Source organism: Peromyscus californicus, unplaced genomic scaffold (genome assembly GCF_007827085.1).
Source record: "Peromyscus californicus insignis strain IS unplaced genomic scaffold, ASM782708v3 Scaffold_4__1_contigs__length_199733344, whole genome shotgun sequence".
Lineage (NCBI taxonomy): Eukaryota > Metazoa > Chordata > Mammalia > Rodentia > Cricetidae > Peromyscus > Peromyscus californicus.
Genome location: NW_026294562.1, coordinates 119359883 through 119379630, shown reverse-complemented (window position 1 = coordinate 119379630; position 19748 = coordinate 119359883). Strand labels below are relative to the sequence as shown.

The window sequence follows — 19748 nt, the reverse complement described above, 5'->3', positions numbered from 1 at the left end:
ACCACCGGTTCTCAACCTTCCTAATGCTGCGACCCTTTAATACAGTTCCTCGCGTGGTGGTGACCCATGCTACTTCATAACTGTAATTTTGCTGCTGTTATGTATTGTAATGTTAAAAATATCTGTGTTTTCCGATGGTCTTTGTCGACCCCTGTGAAAAGGTCATTCCACCCCGAAGGGTCGAGACCCACAGGTTGAGAAACACGGGTCTAGACGCTTGTCTTTTTCACCCAGCCTGAGAAGCTGAGCTCGTAGACTGATCTGTCTACTGGGCAAACTCAAAGGCGCGCTGCTGGCATTGCTGAAGAGACAGCGGGAGTGGTAGAGATGGCGAGAGGCGGAACCCAGTTTCTCCTCACTAAGAACAGTCCTTGCTTGACTCCGGCTTGTCATTGTTAAGTAGGAATGCAAGCCCAGGATTGCTGGGCCTTCTTACGTTTCAAGATAGCTGGAACATCCAGATTTCCTCTACAACCCTTTGGTTTATAACAAAGCGAAATCCAGACAAATATGTTTGCCGCTGCATTCAGCCAAGAAGTGTGTGGGCCCTGACCTAAAAATGCAGGGAACATTTCTGTTAATACCGTGGCCTGAGGGTGGCTGCTAATCCCGTGCAGCGTCTTATGTGACTTAGAACAAGACAACACTTCCCCGAGGAGTTCATTTCTGGCTGTGGTCTGTGCGCCCTCATGGTCTTAGCAGACAGCCTAGTACTTAAGGGCTTAAGTCTGTTAAACAAGCATGCAGGCATGGATGAAAATCTATACTCGGGATAACTGAAGCAAAGGCCCCTGCCTCTTGCTCTGTTCTCGTGGATTTACTGTCTTTAAGCCCTTTTCAGTGCCCCGTCAATTCTGTGGCTCACACACAACTGATTAGTGAGGAACATCATTCCCTTTGTCCCGTTTTACAGCGCTCCTCTGTAACCACATTTTAAATGGATAGATTTTGTTAGAACAAAGGCTAAGAGGATGGAGAGAAGCTCAGTGGTCAAGATTTCTGCTGCCCTTGCAGGGAACTGAGTTCAGTTCCCAGAATCTGGGGTAACTTGCAGCTCCTGAGGATATGATGCCCTCTTCTGGTGTCCATGGGCAACTGCAGTCGTGCACACACAGACACACACACGCACACCAGATACAGGAATACATATAATTTAAAAAGAAATAAATCTTAAAAAAACAAAAGTTATGGTTTTGAGGGGCATGGTTTAGGCTTCCTCTGGGCAGCATGGTACAGTGTTGTTGTAAAAGCAAGATGGTTTACTTTTCCATCTCACCAAAATAGAATACAAGAGCTTCGGAGATATTCCTTCCTGGTCAGGTGGGGCTGAGCCTCTAAGACAGAGTGTTTCCTTTCGCCTTTCCCCCTCTCCACCGTCTCTGTGCGCTTTGAGTCTGTCCGCTGCCTTCTGTTCCAACTTGAATCGCGAGTGACCTCTGGATTTTCCCGTATCTGGGTGCCCATGGCAGTGCTGTGCCCATGCATCAGTGTAGTGCGCATGGAATGCCATAACATCCAATGCCTGGGCAGTGGTTTCAGTCATCCGTGCCACCCACTGCTGGAATCCCAGCACCACCCCTGTGTGTATGGCTGGGTCACTCATCTGTGCATCACACCTGTCTCCTCACTTGAAGAGAGGGACCCACGACCGTGCCCACCTCGCGGAGTTGTTTTCAGGAGGCAATGCACCGTGAAGTGGAAAATGTGGAATAAAGCAAGGATATCGGCAATGAAGGTCAACTCTGTGGTAGCTGCTGGTTAAAGGCTTGAAATTAGCATTGTGCCTGCATATTCTGCTATGGAGCTGTAGGGGGCGCTCAAGAGACATGAGCAGAGGAGCCCAGATGCACACTGTTCTGGGCAGAGGCTGATCTTCTCAAAGGAGGTTCTTGTAGAAGTGGACAGGGTTTTCTCTGGTGTTTCCCCCAGGCTCATTGGAGCTTGGTAAGAAGTTGCCCATCTGTATTATGATTTTAATGTTGGGATGTCTCGCTCCCCTTGCCTCATGAGTAGGCTACAAGGTGGTTGGTGGGAGACTAACAGATGTGTGAGGCTGAGCTGTAAGGGTGTTTCAGCTATCTAGTGTATTTCAGCTAATTAATAAAAATGAGATTCTCCTTATTAAATCATGGAAAATGTGAACTCTTATAATTACAAGTTACTGTGATAGGTACAGGGCTTGACTGGGGGAAGCTGAAGGCTCCTCCCACTCAAGCAGTAGAAAGGCCGCTGCTCCTGCCGATTAGGCCCTGGGAGCTGCTGTGCTTTGGGTCTTCCCTGAGGACCTGATCTTCTTACTGAAGACAACAGTTGCTCTCGAACCCCTCCAAGCTTCTACTGTTTTGATCACTATACTATTGAAGGAAACACTGGGTCAAAAGTATAGACACCCCTGAGAAGTGTGGTAGGCTGAACAATGTCTCCCAAATATGTCCATGGCCTAGTTCCTAGAACCCATCAATGTTCCGTATATGACAAAAGAGACTTTGCCATGCAGGGAAAGATGTTGAGATTGGGAGGTTGTCCCAGCACTTTTCGTGAGTGCGACCCAGGAAGAAGCAAAGCAGAGGAAGTGGAAGAGGCCACCAAGGAAGCTGGAGGGGTGATGCAGCCAGGAGCTGAGGGCGGCTGGAAACCTCTAGAAGATGGGAGAGGCAGAGAATGGCTTCTCCCATGGAGTTTTCGGAAGTGTAACTGGCCCTGGGGAAACCCGGAGTTTAGTTCACAAAAACTCATTTCAGGTTATACTAGAACTATGAACACATGAATGTATATGTTTTGTTTTGTTTTTGTTCTCTCTCTCCCCTCTCTCAGTAGGTGCTGTGTGTGTGTGTGTGTGTGTGTGTGTGTGTGTGTGTGTGTGTGTGTCCAGAGGTTGACATCAGGTGTCTTCTTTAATTACTCTACATCTTATTTTCCGAGATAGGGTTTCCCACTGTGTCTGGAGTTTGCTGGTTGACTAGCCTGGCTGGCCAGGGATCCTCCTGTCCCCAGGATTGGGATTATTAACTGCTGTACTGCCATGGCCAGCCTTCTTCATGGGTGCTGAGGCTCTGAAGGCAGGTCCTCATTGCTGGCAAGAAAGTGCTTTATTCACCAGCCATCTATTCATATTCATTCTCTCCTCTCTCTCTCTCTCTCTCTCTCTCTCTCTCTCTCTCTCTCTCTCTCTCTCTCTCTCTCTCTCTCCTTGGTTCATTGTCAACCAGACATTGTCCCCAGGGGTACTCTAAATGCCTTTTCCGTTGTCCTTGCTCTGTACCCACTTGGTCATGAAATACCTCTCAAATCTGTCTCCTCCACTGGGTTTCCATGGACACCATGCATGTGAAGAGTAGAAACATGGCAGGAAAGGCCAAGAGGTAAAAATGAGCAGGGGCAGTTTGTGACTGCTGTGAAGAAGGGCCGGAAGAGCACTCTAGGAACTAGGCAGCACAGAGTCTTTGGAATATGGATCAGGTGCTGGGAAGCACTATCAGGACTCTGTGGGGTGCTGGGACTCACTGGAGCAGATGATGCTTGGGAGGTTCCTGGCACTGTGGTAGTGATGCGTCCTGGCCTGGGTTGCAGAGGTGAGAAGCTAATTTTCAATAAGATGAGATGAAGGCAGGAACCCTTAAGAACTCGCTGAGATGGGGACAAACATGGTAAAGGAGTAAGTGGAATTGAGAAAAATAGAAAAATGGAATTAGGCTTAGAGGAAAAACTTGAAAGTTCACCTTGACCCTGGGAAATGTCTGGTTTACTTTGAAGGACAAGGTTTGAGGGGCTGATGGAGACTGGAGAAGGCTGAGCTGCTGAAAACAGGGTATTGCAGTCTTTGGCAGGAAATGGAATGACAAGGAAGTTTTCTCCACAAATGGCACTTCAGTGTATCTGAACTCCACGTGGGATGTCTCTGAAAGAAAGCAAGACAGTGCAGATACAAGGAGAAGAAGAAAACTACAATCCCATGTAATTGTTTCATAACAGGAGCAAGTCAAGCAGTCAGTGTTCCTCCACTGTCACTAACGGGCTGAAAGCGCACGCCTAGCAGCATGGAGGCTTCAGTTCAGGGTTTACGGTCGTGATCATTCTTGGTTTATTTTTACAAAGATGCTAATTTCCATAAATAGCATGGAAGCATAAAGCAATTTCCTCTCCAAGTATTTTATGCAATTACTTCCTGGAATTTGTCAGTGCCGTGTTCAGCTCCAGCCAATGTATGCTATAAATTATTGTGGCCAAATTCGCAGAAACCCATCTGTTCTCCAAGTATTCATTTAGACACTTAATAGAATTTTCCTTTGAAAGTACTTTTAAAATCAGGAAGACTAGCTATTGTATTAATAAAAGTAATTTACAATTTAGTGAAGTCCTCTCTTTTGAACTTACCTCTGTGTGTGTGTGAGTGTGTGTGAATGTGTGAGTGTGTGAGTGAGTGAGTGTGTGCGTGGTGTGTGTGTGTGTGTGTGTGTGTGTGTGTGTGTGTGTGTGTGTGTGTTTCTGAGTTAAAAGCAACAGCAGCACAACTCAGTATGGAATATTAGCATGTATGTTTATTTAAAGAAGTGATAATGGACTGGAGAGATAGCTTAGTTGGCAAATGTTTTGCAATACACATCAAGCATGAGGGGCCTGCGCTTCACCCTCAGAACCCACATAAAAATGTCAGGTATAATGGTGTGTGTCTGTAATCCCAGCCCCGGGGATGGGGAGACAGACAGATCTCTGGGGCTTACTGGCCAGCTTAGACTATTTGGTCAGTCCTAGACCAGTGAGAGACCCTTTTTCAAAATAAAAAGTGGAGGTGTGAACAATGACTGAGTAACAATACTCTAGGCTAACCTCTGGCTTCCACATGCATGAACACATATGTGCACACACACACACACACACACACACACACACACACACATACACATACTCTCAAACACAGGAAAAGAAGACATAATACTCACTTTGATAATTAAAAGATGTGAACAATGTGAGGAGTATTTTATTCTAATAATATTTCCTGCATTTATAACATTGCATCATTCGAATATATCAGACTTCATTAGCTAGGTCTTCGATGTTGAGCATTAGGTGCCCCTCCAGGTTTTTCTTCCCATTTCAAAGTCTCCTGTAGCTGTGCCTGTGCACCATCTTGGTGCATGTCTGTGATTATTTGGTTGAAATAGAGTTATAGAAAAAGTTTTTGAGTAGACATTATTTTGGGGTCAAATTGATATGAAAATTTAAGGTTTTTGATTTCTATTATCAAATTATCTTCCTAAGAATGTCCAGGCTGGCCTTGAATTTATTATTGTATAGTGCAGACTCGAACACATGCCCATCCTCTTCGGCTTCCCAAGTGCTGGGACTACAGGCAGGAGTAACCATGTTTGACTTAGTGAGATAGTCTTAAAAATACTTTTGGACCGTTTGTATTATTGCTTTTCTGTATTTTATCCTTAACACATTAGACATCTGGGACCAGGGGCATGGCTCAATGGATAGGATGCTTGCTGTGCAAGCAAGAACTGAGTTCAGGCCGGGCGGTGGTGGTGCACGCCTTTAATCCCAGCACTCAGGAGGCAGAGCCAGGCGGATCTCTGTGAGTTCGAGGCCAGCCTGCTCTACAGAGTGAGATCCAGGACAGGCACCAAAACAACATAGAGAAACCCTGTCTCGAAAAAAAACAAAACAAAAAAACAAACAAAAAAAAAAGAACTGAGTTCAGGCTTCTAGCTCCCACAAAGAAAGATGAACATGGAGTTGTGCATTTGTAATCCCAGCACAGAGGAGGGTGAGTGGAGACACATCATATTTAGAAATAATATGATATTGAGAGGAAACACATGTACACCTCTACATACGCATTTTTCCTTCATTCTAATACACTATGAAAAGACAACACTCCCTCCCCACCCTGTTCCTTTCACCCATTCCAGCCCCCAGCGGTGTCCCTCAGTGGCAGGCCATATTATACACCTAGTCAAAAAAAAAAAAAAAACTGTCTCAAGGTCTCCTTTTATGTCTTTATTGCTGAGAATGAAGGAAAAATGTGTATGTAGAGAAAAGAAAATCAACTTAAAAGAGGAGAGGCATGCATTGGCTTAGGGCTTTAGATGCTTTTAGCTCAAGGTCAGATGCTCTATTGTTTTGGACCTGAGGTAGAGCAGGATATCCATGGTGGTGGTGGGAGTATGTGGCAGAAGAAGCTGCTCACCTCATGGAGACTAGGAAGCTGGGTTGGGTGGGATGAACAAGATATATGTTTCTGGGACATGTCCCCAATGACCTACTTTCTTCAGTGAGGCCCCACCTCCTAAAGATTCATTGACTCCCTCTAATGGCGCCAAAGTACAAATCTACTGATATATTAACCCACGGATGCACTCAGAGACCCCAGGATTCAATAACTTTCAGGAAGCCCCACCTCTGAGTTGCTGTCTGATGAGCAACACATGAGCCTTAGGGGGTATTTCCTGTCTAAATCATGACACTATTCTTTAGCCACAGTCTTGTTTTTTTTCTTTCTATTTTAAACATCTGTGCATATTGCTTTTGTCAGGGTTCTGTTCTGATGGACGTCCTTCTTTTTTAATGATTTATTTAAATTTATTTTACGTGCATTGGTGTGAAGGTGTCAGATCCCCTGGCACTGGAGTTACAGACAGGTGTGAGCTGCCATGTGGGTGCTGAGAGTTGAACCTGGGTCTTTTGGAAGAGCAGCCAGTGCTCTTAACCATCTCTCTCCAGCCCCTTCTTCATTTTCCAGTGGAGCTTTTCTTCATGAATCGCTTCTCTTTGGACCAAAAGGTTAACTGGAGAATGTTCATTTCTTGATGATGACGGAAATGCACACTGGTCTGTCAGGCTTCTTCTGCAGGTGCCGCTTCTGTGGATGTCACATAACTGGAGGGGAAGGGGGACTAGGGAGGGTCCTCACTGAATGTCCTGGTTTGCTGTCTGTTGCTGGGATGAAACATTGACAAAAAGCAATTTGGGTGTGAAAGCATTTATTTCAACTTACACTTGCAGGTAATAAATGAGGAGGATCAGGGCAGGAAGCTGGAAGCCAGAACTGAAGCAGGGACCATAGGACACTGTTTACTGACTGGCTCAGTTACCTTTCTTACACAGCCCACCTGACCAGGGATGGTAACCTCCCAGCAATAGGTTGGGTCCTTCTACATCAATTTATAATCAAGAAACTGGCTCACAGACATGACCACAGGCCAGTCAGATATAGACAATTCCTCAGTGGAGGTTCCCTCTTCCCAGAAGCATCAAGCTGCAATTGAACCCACACCTTCCTTGAGCTCAAAACTAGTCATATGATCAAGCTCAATTCAGTGTGCTCCTCTCTGAGAGACCGTGTGTAGGGGGCAAAGGGAAGAAGTAAATATTAGACTATTTTTGAAAATAGTCTAATACCGTTATTGTGGCAGAGCTGGGATTTTTCAGTGAGCTCCAGGGAACATCATTTAATAGCTACACTTCCAAGACTTTGATAAATTAATACTGCCAGGTTTGGGAAAAGTAGACAATGATTGTAGTCAGGACTCACTTTGTGATCTACCTGAGCTTTACTTCACGAGATAGAGTTCCATACAAGATAGGTAGAAGCTTTGAGTCTTCCTCCTGTCTCACATGTGACTCCGATGTTGATCTTAAACAAATTCTGTAGCAATAAAAATGTGGATTTTACCTAATTTAGCAAAAATTTTAGCAATTTACCTAAGTCCTCTGGGTCAAATGTGCTGCTTCCTAAGACTTTTCACTATCACCCATGGGAGGCAATGCCTTTGACCTCATGACTAAATAAATACTTCTTCATATTACTTAAAAGAGTTCAGAAAATACTACCATTTGCATGAGTAATTTACCCTGATATTTTGTCTCCTCTTTTCCATTCTATGTTACTCCAGTCCAAATGCTTTCATGAAAAAGTGGATGATTAAGACGTAACCAGTTAACTCAAGGCCCACCTGTAGGCTCTATTCACACTGTTCTTGTTAATTGACCCTGTTCTCTGTTTACGCGTGTGTGTTGCAATCCACAGTTGGTTTCGAGGATTCTAGGACAAGTCCTGATTTTGACAGGTCACTGTTTAGTTGTAAGGGAACCACCTGCTGCCAGTGGTGGGTGTGTAAACCTGGAATTCCCGGCATGCTCGCTCATCGGAGTCCTTCAATGCTGTTTAGATCATCACACCTTTTCTTTTAAACTCTTCTGTAGCATACAGAATCATATGAATAGGTTTTCTAATATTGAATCTTTCTTGTGTTCCTGGCAGAAGCTGTGGTTGGCCATGGGGTATTGTGGGTTTAGTGTTCAGCTGGATTTGGTTTGAAAATCTTTTATTGAAAAATTGCTGCATCTGAATCCATAAGAGATGTTAGTTCACACTGCGTTTTCCAGGTTTTTGTATCAAGGATTTACTAACCTCATACAATGAACAGGGGCACACTTTTCATCACTTTACCTTTTTTTCAGTCAGCTTAAGAAGCAGAGAAACAACTAATTCCTTGAAAGTTTGAAAGAACTTGCCAATGACGTAAAAGAGACACAGAATGTTTTGGGGGAAGTATTTCTTTGGCAATTACTTAATTTCTCTGTCTCTCTCTGTCTCTCTGTCTCTCTGTCTCTCTGTCTCTGTCTCTCTCTCTGTCTCTCTCTCTGTCTCTCTCTCTGTCTCTCTCTCTCTCTCTCTCTCTCTCTCTCTCTCTCTGTCTCTCTCTCTCTCTCTCTCTCTCTCTCTCTCTCTCTCTCTCTCTCTCTCTCTCTCTCTCTCTCTCTCTCTGTGTGTGTGCAGGTGCTCACAGAGGCCAGATGACAGTGTCAGATCCTCTGGAACTGGAGTGACAGGAGGTTGTGAGACTCTCACTGTGAGTTCTGGGAACTGATTTTCTGAACGAGCAGCAAGCGCTCTTAACCACTGAGCCATCCCTCTAGCCTCACAACCACTTTTTCTGTAGTTATTAGTTTACACAAGTAATTAATTTCTTGTGCTTCACAGATCATGTTGGGCAATTTTTGTGTTCCACAGACTTTCATATGACCAGAAATCAAACAGCTGACAGGGTAGGGCAAAGGAGAATATTTTCTAATTTTTCAAACAATAAAGTTATCTTGCTATGGATTTCTGATTTATTTCCTCTTTTGAGGATATAGTCTTGATGTTTTAATTTTTGGACTTGTATGAAAAGGCTTAATGTCACTTGTACCCTGAAGGTACTTGGCAATTTAACATTTTTATAAATTACTGTATTTGACATTGAGTTACATTCCTCTGAATTGGAGCAGGTGGTTCTCTCCCCATTTCTTCATAGTGCTCTTCCTTTCTTCCTCCCTCCCTCCCTTCCTTTCCTCCCTCCCTCCCTCCTCCCTCTCTTCCTTCCCTTCCTCCCTCCCTCCCTCCCTTCCTCCCCCCTCACTTCCTTCCTTCCTTTCCTCCCTCCCTCCCTCCTTCCTTCCCTCCCTCCCTCTTCCTTTCCTCCCTCCCTCCTTCCCTCCCTCTTCGCTCCTTCCCTCCCTCCCTTCCTCTGTATAGTCTCATACTGAGGAGTAATCTGTCTCCTACTTCTGTATGTCCTGCTCTTAGGAGCTCAGCTCCACCATTGCTGGCCTGGCTATTTTGGTAAGCAAAGGCAATGCTCTGTTCAAGAGGAATGGCAGGCCTAGATGTTAGGTAAGACTGAGCTCCTGACCCCTTGCCGCTCATCTTGTCTCTAGATAGCTCGGTAGTTGTTCCAGCATTTCTAGTAATTGACTCTGGGGCGTCTTTGTTCCTGAGACCCTCTTCACTACCAGGCTGTTCACTAGTAGCCCTGGAGAGCCCTGTTAGCATGCTCTTAAAGCTTTTAGTGTGGACATTTTCATCTCTGCCACCCTCAAGTCCAAATAGAATCGGCTACTGCTATCATCAGAGTGAGGAGGGTTTTGTTGTTGTTCTGTGTGTATATGATGTTTATGTATGTATGGTGTGTGTGTGTGTGTGTGTGTGTGTGTGTGTGTGTGTGTGTGTGTGTGTGTGTGTGTTGTGCATGTAGCTGTGGGTGTCATGTGTTACAATGCCTGTGTGGATGTTAGAGGACTTCCCATGCAGTTTTCACCTTCTACCTTGTTTGAGGCAGGGTCTCTTGGTTGTTCTCTGTTTTCTTCAGGCTAGCTGGCCTGAGAGCTCCTGGAAGTTTCCTTTTCTCCACCTCCTACCTTGCTGTAGGAACTCTGGACATGTGATGATGCACCTGGCTTTGCCTGAGTTCCAGGGATTCAGACTCAGGCTGTCACTCTTGGGCGGCAATCCCCTTAGCCACCTTCTCTGCTTCCAGGGTACGGAGCTCTCAGGACTGGTGTGGCTCACAGAGGAGTAGATTTTAAACCATGTTATAAAACGGATTTTCTGAATCTGTAGTTTATGAAAGAGAGACCAGTACATGCTAGAGTTCAAAAATACTGTACCAGTGAAGGGAGAGGTGGTGTAGTTAAAAGCAAAACTCGCTGGTGGTACTTGGGATGGGTTGGAAGACAGGACTCTGGGAGACCTGGAAAATAACATCACGGGGATTTTTGCTGGTGTGAAGGCATGGCCTGCACATTCCTTCTCTCCTCCTGCAAGCTTGCTTTTCTTTGTGAGGTCAACAGATGGCCTGAAAACTGAAGAAGGTGGTAGGTAGGAAACGCCAGCCTGAGTGGGATTGGCATGGGCTGTCCTGCAGGAAAGAGTGCCTATTTATTGGCTACTGTTTGCTCATATTGAGGGAGATTGGGGTGTATGGGGAGGGCAGAGCAAAGTAAATTCAAGACCCTGTGGACCCTCAAACCAAATTCCTTCCAGAACCAACACTTCACATGGAGAATTGCAGAGCATCCACAGGGCCCTGGTTGAAGGCACAATTGTAAGTCACCCTCCCTCCAGCCATGGCTCCATCATGGAATCAGACCCTCCCAGACCCCATTGTGTATGTGGGGGTCTGCACAGTGGCCTCACTTCTCAGGCTAGGTTCTGTGGCCTTTGCCTTTGAAGGTAGCGTGATGGCTTTGGCCTGACCCTGCAACCCTCCTTCCCACTCTTGGGAGGCCCAGCATGTGGCAAGCATCGCCGTTCACAAGTCTGGAGGTGGAGCACTGTGCTGAATGTTCTATAAACACATTCTGGGATGCATTAACAGCTTCTAGCAGCAGAGCCAGGAAAGCATTTCCATGCCCTGAGCAGGGAAGGGAAGCGTGGAGTGGCTGGTGGCTACGTTCTAGCAAGCTCTGTTAAGTCCTATTTATGAGAGGTCTATTTTCCTCAGTGTTTCCCACTGTGCAACTGGCCTAAGATTGCTGATGTCTGATGGGTTCTCATTAATGTACGTAGAGCCTGGCACTTCAAATATTACTGAACACTTTTACAAAGAGGACAACCCAAGCTACACTGTGGGATGAATTCCCCACTATTTATTACGTTGTTCTTCTGATAAACACAATGAATAGACACTCAGGCACATCTGTGCACATGCCGAGGAACACTGATGATGTACTCAGCCAACCGTGGGTTCTTCCTCAGTCCAGCACTGTGAGTCCCTTGAGTGGAACAGGACAGGGAGGTGGCCCTGTTGGCCTCATTATTGGGTTTTCTCTGTGTTGTCAGATGATACTCTGTGATGTCCATCCCAGGACTCAGCAAGTGTATTGAGTAACCCTTGGCTCCCAAGAAACTTCCCTTGCCAGCACCAGAGCGATGTCCTAGATAGCTTTAACAGGGTTTTTCCACTCTAGGAATAACCAAGCGAGGTTTGTCCTTCAAAAGACGAAGGGCACACAGGGATTAGGCTTTTTTTTTTTTAAGTATCATATGGAAGTACTCACTGTGCTCAGAACTCTGTTTTGCTGTATATGACTGGGATTAGCACGTAATTTTGAAGCTCAATTAGCAAATGCATTGATTGACAATCTCTGAGTTAAAACTTGTGCTTCTCAGAGGAGCTAAAGAGAAAATAAAAATCCAAGCCTCAGACCATGAGCACATGCTTAGCACATTCTATAAAGGGAGTTCTAGCACACCAAGAATGCTGAAACTCCTTCTTGCAACCCCACCTTGTGATCAAGGAGAATGCAGAGAAGAACCCATGACTTCTAAAGCTGAGCACACAGGAGGACTCGGTAGACGCTGCCCTGCCAGTTCCAGTCTCCAATTCATGTCCTTTAAAATCGCTTGCTTTCTTGACCACCTCAGAGATCGCCAGCCAGTTTCTGAGAGAGCCTATGAACTCCCTCAGCATACACCACAGCATAAGTCCCTATTTCCTTTCAATTGAAAAACAAATCAACTCTAGCTTCAAGTGTTTTGAGTTCTGCTCTTTGGCCCATACACATCAAGAATTCCTTCCTGTTCTTGGTGGAATTATTCTCCACAACCCTCATAATTTTCTTTGATCTGAGGTTCACTTTGTCTTATGTTAATGAAGTCAAACCCTTAGAAACAGCTGTCAAATATACTATTAGCTTAGTAGATGTATTTTTTTTATCATGTTGCTTTCATTCTGCCATTATTATTATATACAAAGTGAGTTTCTTATAGATAATATAGAGTTGGGTCATTAAAAAACTCCATCCTGCCAGATTCTTAGCAGCTTCCTGGTGCATTTGTTGGAGTTTTGACTATTTATGTTAAGAGTGGTTATTGGCATCTTAGGGCTGGAGTTTGACATTTTATTATTTACGTGATTTTCATTTCTGCTGTTCCTCATTCCATGTCCCTCCTTCCTTCCTGTGAGTCATCAGAATATTGTCCAGCTTTCCATGCTGATTTATCTATAGGTCTCTAATTTCTGTCCCTTTCTGTCTCTGCCTTCCTATCCTGATTGTTATTTTATCGCCATCTACTGAGACTCGCGTGTTACCCCTCGTAGTGACACGTGCAAACCTTAACTCCATTTAGATTTTCCAACCCTTTCGCCTATCTTAAATATGCCGAACAGCATATCATAGGATGCAGTTTTCATTTCAACCACAGAACATTTATAAAGAACTTCATTAGAAGGCTGTTCTGGTACCCTCACCCCTATATCTGGCCACTGTGTTGTTTTTCCTTCCCTTCTGGAGTTTGAAGCCATCTTCGGTTACAGTGTTCTGTTTTCCTCTCTCTCTCCCTCCCTCCTTCCCTTCCTTTTAAAATTATACTTCTTTTGTCTTCCCTTGATGGTAGGTTCTTTAGACAAATTCTTTGTCTTGCGTTACATAGAATGGCCTGATTTTGGAAGGGTGCTGTGTTGAATAGAGAAGACTGTGTGTCGGGTTAGTGGCCCTTTTCTTCAAGCGTTAGAAGCATCCTGTCCCATTTCCTTCTCTATCCTCTGTGGCTTCAGAGAAGAACTCTACTGGCCACTGTCTTCCAGGTTGTTTTCCAAGTAGGTGGAACATGATTTCCCTCTGGCTCATCTTTGGATCTTTCTTTGTCTTTGGATTTCACGTGCTTGTCATGTGTCTTCTCATGTTTCTTTAGTTTTAGATATTTTCCCCAAACTGGGAACATTCCAGAATTCAATTCTTCAGACATTCTTCACAGCCCTGTACTGCTTCTCTTCCTTCTTTGAACCTTGATGACCAGCAAGTTCCATCTTTTTTATCGCCCTGGTGGTCCCTCGTGTCCCATGAACTGAAATTTCAGTCTGTTTTCTGTGATTTAGATTGGGATGTTTCTCTTCCTCAGCCTTTGCTCACCTGCCAACTCAGTGTGACAAAAAGGAAGACCAGGAGGGGCTTTAGAAAAATAAGGTACCGTATTTTCGGTTTTATAATTTCTATTTAGCTCATTATGTCCTCTCTTTTCTTTCTGGTATTTCTTATTTTCCCCATTTGTTTTAAGAGTGGTTGTAACTGTCGTGGTGGTTGCTTTAACATCTTTGCCAGACATTTGACCTCTCAGTCATTCTGATATGGGCATCTGTTGATTTTTTAATTTACCTTAGGACTTTGCTTGTTCGTCATATAGCAAGTGATTATTTAATAATGCCCTATGTATTTTAGGGATTATGTTATGAGACTCTAGCTCCTCCTTGATCTAATTTAACGCTATCTTCTATTTTAATAGCCATCAGCTCTGTTTGGATCTAGTACCTGCTAATCTCTATTTTGACAGCCGGGGACTCCATCTAGACTTCATGGGCAGGCTTTTGCTGCGTATGTGGGTCATGATTGTAAAGACAGTTTAATTTGTAGCTCCCACCCAGTACATTTTGGTCTGCCTCCTCCTTTTTTGGTGGTGTTCCACACTGCAGTTCACTCTAAACCTCTTGTAACTCTGTTCATTCTCCAGTTCTGTTTGTGGGCTGGGTGGGGATCTGTGTGGGACTTTACAGGTGAGGTCAGAGATTTTCTCCTTCAGCATCCTCCAAGCTCTGCTCTTTCTAAAGTCTACTTGGAGAGGGAAGTGTACCAGCCACTTCAGCATATCAAGTAGATACGTTTCCATACCAACAGCCAGGGACTTATGTCCTGGACTCCCCCCCCCGCCCCGAACCACATGCAGGCTTTCTGTTCTCTGCTGGCCCTGCTGCGGCTGGTGCTGATGGAGAGGTGACCATGGTTTCACTCAGCTCAGGTAGTTATCGGCGTAAGAGATTTCTAGCTTGCTGGGCTAGCTCCATGGGCTCTTCATCTAGAGAAAGCAGCCTTACCCATTCCTCCTCTCCTGTCCTCTGTTGTGTTTGGTGACGATTCTGAGTGGCTGAAAAGCACTTAGCTCAGAATACATGGAGCGCAAAAGCCTTTAATGCCAGACTTTGGGAGTTGGCATTACAAGATCCACAAGAGTAGGTGGATCTCTCTGAGTTCCAGGCCAACCAGAACTATGTAACGAGACCCTGTCTCACAGAAAACCCAACCCAACCCAACACAAAACCAGAAACAAAACAAACAAAGAACAAAACCAAAAACAATGGTAGAAAGGGGAAACTCGGAGAACCCACCAAAAGATTTTCCGTCAAGTCTTGAGGATTCTCTTCCCTCTTCTCTGTACCTGTCAGGAAGCCTTCCTGTGACTGATAGCTGTGCTGTGCTGCACTGCGCTGGACGATGCCCAGAGGTGCACTTAGCAGTAGTTCTCAACCTGTGGGTCGTGACCCCTTGGGGGGGTCGCATGTCAGAATCCCGCTTATCAGGTATTTAATTATGATTCATAACAATAGCAAAATAACAGTTATGAAGTAGCAATGAAATAATTGTATGGTGGGGGGTCACCATACCATGAGGGACTGTATTAAAGGGTTGCAACATTAGGAAGGTTGAGAACCTGACTTCAAGGGAAGGGACACGAATGTTTGTTCCATAATCCAACATTCTTCTTCTCTCTGAGGTGTTCAGTACCTTCACTAGAGCATGACTAGACTCTGGTTTTGACATGCACACTTAGGGTGTTTTGAACGGATGTCACAGACTTCGCTCTGGACAGCCTGTGACATGAGGGTCCGTGTTTAGCAGCTGAGTTACTCTCCCCGCTTCTTCCTTCCACACATCTTCCTTCCTTTTTGTCTTTCTCACTCGCCATCCCATCCTGCTTTCTTCTCCCTTTTTACTTTCTTTCACTGATAAAATGTCAACCCTGTCAAAGGAACCTACCAATATTGGCACTGAATACATTACAGAGCCCCCTTCCCCGCCCATGGAGAATGCATTTCAACATCTGGTGGATTTCTAAAGCTGAAGACAATGTCAAACTCAATACATACTAAGTACCTCCCCACACCATGTATGTATGCCCATGATAAAGTTCAATGCATTGAGTGTACACTTGGAAAATAATGATGATCAGCAATAAGGTAGACCAAATGTAGCAAGATATGCTTATAAAAGTTATATGAATTTCGTCTCTTTGTCTCTCAAAATATTGGTGCTGTGGATATCACTCTGCATGTTGAATGTGTTGCTTTGATTGGTTAATAACTAAAGTGCTGATTGGCCAGTGGCTAGGTAGGAAGTATAGATGGGACAAAGAGAGGAGAATTCTGGGAGGTGGAAGGCTGAGTGAGGAGATGTGAGCAGCCCACACCATCCAGGGAGCAGCATGTAACAGACATACAGGTAAAGCCACAGACTACATGGCACCATCTAGATTAACAAAAATGGGCTGAATTTAAGTGTAAGAGCTAGTTAGTGGTAGGCCTGAGCTAATGGCCAAGCAGTTTTAAATAATATTGGCCTGTGTGTGTTTATTTGGGTGTGAGCGCTGAGGAAACGCAAGGATGCAGGAGCTGGGTGGACACAGGAAAACTTCAACTACATATCGGTTCTTGGGATGACCTAGTTGATACAAAGCCCACACAAATGAAGCGAGATTAATGACGTAGGCATGGACACAGCACTGTGCTCCTCCCGAAGGGTCACTTGGAACACAGCACTACGAATCCACATCACCCATGCGATACCTGAGAGGGATGCTGAATGACTCGTGGGCAGGCAGTGCACACAGTGTGTGTGCTCTGGGCAGAGGGGCAAGTGGGTGATAGAGTGCTCAGGACTGTGTGAGCGGCTACCATACTGCTCAGAATAACACAGTATTTCAACTTCGATGTTAGTTTCTTCTGGCACTTTGCTTTTAACGTTTTCAGACTGAATTTGACCCATTTGAAACTGAAGCCTCAGACGTTCAGTCACTGATCCAGGGCACTGGCTCCTGAACTGACCCGTACCCTGGGATTAAAGAAGAGCTTGGTGTGTTTTTATTGAGCAGCAGTGTTAAACGGGAGAAGGATTTGGTGTTTGTGTACTGTACAGGGGAGTATGGCGGTGTGGTAGTCTAAATAATACTAATTGGTGTTTCCCTTGGCTTGGCCCGGATCATGCTGTTTACCTCAAATTTTCCATAAGTGAACAGATGTCATCTAATGACTTCTGTACAAATGTTGGCTTTCTTAGAAGTGAGCTATTTTTACTTCTTTGCTTACAAAAACATTGTTTCTAACTCGTAAAGGGACACGAATTGCTTCTCATTCACTTTCTCTCCAGGTCTCTACGGCAGCAGTTCTCAACCTGTGGGTTGTGACCCCTTTGGGGCTTGAAAGACCCTTTCACAGGGGTCACACATCAGATATTTACATTACGATTCGTAACAGTGGCAAAATTACAGTTACGAAGTAGCAATGAATTCTGTGGTTGGGGGCGAGTCACCACAACATGAGGAACTGTAGTGAAGGGTCGAGGCATCAGGAAGGTTGAGAGCCGCTGCGCTACAGTCTGGAGTCAGGTGGGCCAGCTGTCTCATGGTGGAGGAAAAAATGCCTTCAAAACATACCTGATCTTTTCTGGAAGTTGATGAGGACCAGGGTACTGACTGGGAAGTGTTTGGAATTGGACCACACATTCAATTTCAGGCATTAGTGGGATGAGCGGGAGGTCTGAAGGCATGTCCCCGAGTTCCTGTCTGCCCTTGAGCAGGAATTACTGTTTCCTGTGAACAGTGTGGTGGATGGAGAGCCCACACTGGAGTCACATGGGGCTTCTGCTGCCCCATGGTTCCTTCTGTCCCCCTCTTTTGATCCTTGATATTTTTCAAGATTTAAGCCATCTACAACGTCTTTCCCGATCTTCCCACTACCAGGAATTTCCCCTCGTGTTCAGTTTAGTTCTTCCTGTTACTGTGACTGAACACCCAGATGGGGAAAGGGTTTATTCTGGCTCCCAGTTCAAGGGTGCCATCCACCATGGTGAAGAGGTTAAGAGGCAGGAGCTTCACACAGCTGGTCACTCTGCATCCACAGTCAAGATGGAGAAAGCAATGGACACTCAGCGCACCCCTCCCATCTTACAGTCCAGGATCCCTGCCCACAGTGAAGGCGAAGATGAAGGTCCTGTGGTAATCTGAATGTAATTGGCCCCCATAAACTCATAGGGAGTAGCGCTGTTGGGAGATGTGGCCTTGTTGAAGTAGGTGTGGCCTTGTTGAAGGAAGTGTGTCACTGTGGGGGCGGGCTTTGAGGTCTCCCTTGCTCCAGCTTCACTCAGTGTCACAGTCCATTTCCTATTGTCTTCTGATCAAGATGAAGCCAGCACCATGTCTGCCTGCATGCCACCATGCTCCCCGCCATGATGATAACGGACTGAACCTCTGAACTCTAAGTGAGCCACCTCTATTGAATGTTTTCTTTTATAAGAGTTGTTGTGGTCACAGTGTCTCTTCACAGAAATAGAAAACCTAACTAAGATAGTCCACATCAATTAACCTAGTCAAGACAACGCCTCACAGATGTGCCCAGGGACTAAATAATCCCTCGGAGGAATGCATGGAGGTTTGTCTCCCAGGTGATTCCAGATCTGTCAAGTTGACAGCACTAACCTCACAATAGTCTACCTTGCAACTGAGTTTTTTTCTGTGCACAGAAATTCCTTTTCTTCCTCATTGGACTTTATCTGATATTCCTTCTCCACTCCTTGGTCTTGGACCTCAGTTCAGCACAGGTCCTGAGACCCAGTAGGAGTCAATTGTGACTCACTGATTTCTGGAAGAAGTTCAGGTTGAGTTGGCAGTCTGTTCTGTGCCCATCAGCACTTGCTCAGATGACCACCTCGTGGCCCTTCCACATCCATGCCATGTGTTCAAAACCCAGACTTTCCCTGAATGGGCAGCTCCATGGGAGACTATGGAACTAGGTCTGGGTTTTGCTGCAAGATAGTTTAAAGGCCTGGATACCTTTTGGCTGCCAGAACAGTTTACTATGATTTCAGTGGGTTTCTTAGTTTGCTTTAAGGAACACTACATAAAATTCCTCTGCCATACAGTAGTATCTCAGGTAATATAAGTTCCGGGCTATAAACTTCATGTTGGCCGTCCATCTCAGAACTTCATAGTATATTTGAAATCCAAAGCAATAATTGCAATAATCGCTAATTCGCAAGTGATCAAGGATGTCATTACTTTATTTTTTGAGCATCTTTGCTTATGTCTTAGAGCTGTTCTATGTTTTTAAAATATTGCCTTAGTCTGCTAACTTAGCTTACTATGAAAATGATGTAAACTTTTTATTGTGAACAGAATAATTATGTACTTCTTTTAAGAATTAGAGCAGGCACTGGAGAGATGTCTGAGCCATTCCCTAGGTTCTCAGTACCTACACGATGAGTCACAACCACCCAGTTCCAGGAATTCTGACACACTTGTCTGACCTCTGTGGGCACTATACACATGTGGTACACACACACACACACACACACACACACACACACACACACACACACAGAGGCAAAATGCTCATACATATAAGAATAATTAAAGCAGATCAAATAACAGTACACTACACCCCCATGCTCCACTTCTCAGCTTAAGAGATAAAGCCGGGCGGTGGTGGCGCACGCCTTTAATCCCAGCACTCGGGAGGCAGAGCCAGGCGGATCTCTGTGAGTTCGAGGCCAGCCTGGGCTACCAAGTGAGTTCCAGGAAAAGGCGCAAAGCTACACAGAGAAACCCTGTCTCGAAAAAAACCAAAAAAAAAAAAAAAAAACCAAAAAAAAAAAAGAGATAAAACACTGTCCACACAAAGCTCTGCATCAACTCTTTTTCCTCTGCCTCAGTTCCCAGAGGGTACGATTATTTTAAATTTTGTGTTTTTAATTTTTTATTTATTTAATTTAAAATATTTGCTATATGCCCAAACAAAATCTGTATAGCTGTTTTGTACTTTCAAAACCTTATAGAGATAGAATACATGGAATTATATGACAGTATTCTGCAACTTGATTTTTATTAAACTTTACTAGTTATCACAAATACCAATTTGTGGTCTATCTACTAAATAAAG

At 44.7% G+C, this 19748-nt stretch overlaps 1 protein-coding gene across 4 annotated transcripts in view; it reads left to right on the top strand.

Moving 5' to 3' along the window:
- Adamtsl3 (ADAMTS like 3) overlaps positions 1-19748 on the top strand; it is a 296131-nt gene that overhangs the window by 2485 nt on the left and 273898 nt on the right. The gene's annotated exons all lie outside the window — the stretch shown is intronic.